The 1,929-nt window shown below is 32.6% G+C and overlaps 1 non-coding gene across 1 annotated transcript; it reads right to left on the bottom strand.

The window, feature by feature from the left end:
* Positions 1–456: 456 nt before the first annotated feature.
* LOC114580431 lies at positions 457–578 on the bottom strand. Its single transcript, XR_003701824.1, has one exon. It is a non-coding gene; the product is annotated as a U11 spliceosomal RNA (small nuclear RNA).
* Between the last annotated feature and the right edge of the window lie 1,351 nt (positions 579–1,929).

Genomic DNA, 1,929 nt, shown 5'->3' with positions numbered 1-1,929 from the left:
TCTTCGTTTCTCGGCTCGAGCTCTGGTCTTGCTCTTCTCTTGCTCTTCTCTTCTACTTTCTTTCTCTCACGTGCTCACGATCTGGATATCTGAGTAGGTGAGGTTGGTGCTAGATTCTTCTCAAAAATAATAATTAATTTTTTTTTTGTTCTGATGATAGAATGTCTTTCTCGCTTTGGTTTGATATATGGCTCTGTCTGTATGGTGGTGGGTGTGGTTTTGAGTTTTAAGTTGTAAACAAACAAACTGGTTTGATGTTTTATGGCTCGGGATTTTCATCCTCAGAATTTTGCCTACCAGTAAATATTTAGTTGAGGAGAATGTTGTGATCTCATAGAATTGCGATAGTGTTCATAAGTCTTTGTTCCTGTACTGTTGTAAGGCTTGTCGGATCGTTTGATCAACTCAATGATAGAACATACAATATATATATATATATATATATATATATATTAAAGAAGGTTAGCCGGGCAAGTCAATCCTATAATATCCATAAATTATGTCGGCCATATGTCTTGATAACCATACAACACCCATCAATTAAAAGATGTGCGTGACATACATAGCCAACCCTTTTAGAATACTTGTTTCAGATATAGTGTAATAATTTATACCGGTTAAAAAATTGAGAGAATCCACAAATATGAAATCAGACTCCATTCTGCCCCCAATGTAGTTGAAGCCATTTCAGCCCACTATTAGCTCAAAAATCACGCTTCTTGCATCACCTCTCAATGGGATTTAAAAAAGAATGATTCTAGGGCATCATGTACCCTCTTCTCTTATAGCCATCGATTCCCCTTTGAATGAACCCTTGCCTATATCCTCGTTTGACCAAGGCTACCAATTGGAAGCCCTTTCTTTCTCTTCCTTCCCCCTCCTTTACTCTCCTTATCTCTCTCTTCTCCCTTCTCTTTTTCTTTTCTTCTTCTTAGGTCACAAAGCATATGCTTTTGCTTGTTTTTAAAGTCTAAGATTTTGATTTTTTATTTTTTTATCTACCATTTTTGTTAGGTTATATTAGTTTAAAGTTTTTAGGTGTTTTATTCATTACAGGAAAATTAGTTATTTAAGACAGAAAAAATTCGTCGGGAATCAAAGAATTTTTGTCAGAAATTATAATTTATAGAGGATTTCTGATGAAATTGTTTTCGTTGTTAAAACATGCGTTGGAAACAGGGTTCTGTCGGAATACATATTTGTTGGAAATATTTCTGATGGATTTCTAGCAGAATTCTGACAAAAATGTGCTTGAATTATCGACGACTAATAATCGTTGACAAAAATTTTCCCGTTGGAAATTCCGACCGTGATTTTGTTGGAAATTATGGAGGAAAAAGGCCGCCAAAAATTCTGGTTAATGGTATCATCATATTTTCTACTATCAATGTATCGAATGTTTCTGAAGAATTATTTGTTTGAAATTTCACGAAAGCTAATACAAAAATTTAAAATAGCACTTCAATATATTTTGTTATGGATACAAACAATAAATCACAAAATATAATGACAACACATTATATCATATAAATACATTTCAAAACTAAAAGTTTTAACAAACAATTATATAAAAACCAATCATTACGTAATTATTTGGAACAAATCTATATGTTAAAACTAACAAGAAACAAGTTTGAACTGTATCGAGTGACAGAGAGGTCGAAGAAGGTGTTTAGGAGAGAATTTTTTTGAAATGGGATAAAGAGACCATTAGAGATGAAATAAGGTCTTCTTCGACAGAATTTCTGAAGGAAAATCCGTAAACAGCTTTCTTACTTCTTAAAAAAACTTTCTAGTACATAAAATAAAAATTTTGTAAAGAAAGCAGCTTTAAGAAACAATAAGAAAGACGTCCCAAACCAATTCTTAACCACCGCTAAAAAAATTGTTATGCCTTTCTTTTCCTACCGTGATTATTTATTTATAGAA

This window comes from Dendrobium catenatum, unplaced genomic scaffold, assembly GCF_001605985.2.
Source record: "Dendrobium catenatum unplaced genomic scaffold, ASM160598v2 fragScaff_scaffold_118, whole genome shotgun sequence".
Taxonomy (NCBI): domain Eukaryota; kingdom Viridiplantae; phylum Streptophyta; class Magnoliopsida; order Asparagales; family Orchidaceae; genus Dendrobium; species Dendrobium catenatum.
The sequence above is the reverse complement of the archived record's forward strand: the minus strand, read 5'-3'. Positions and strand labels throughout refer to the sequence as shown.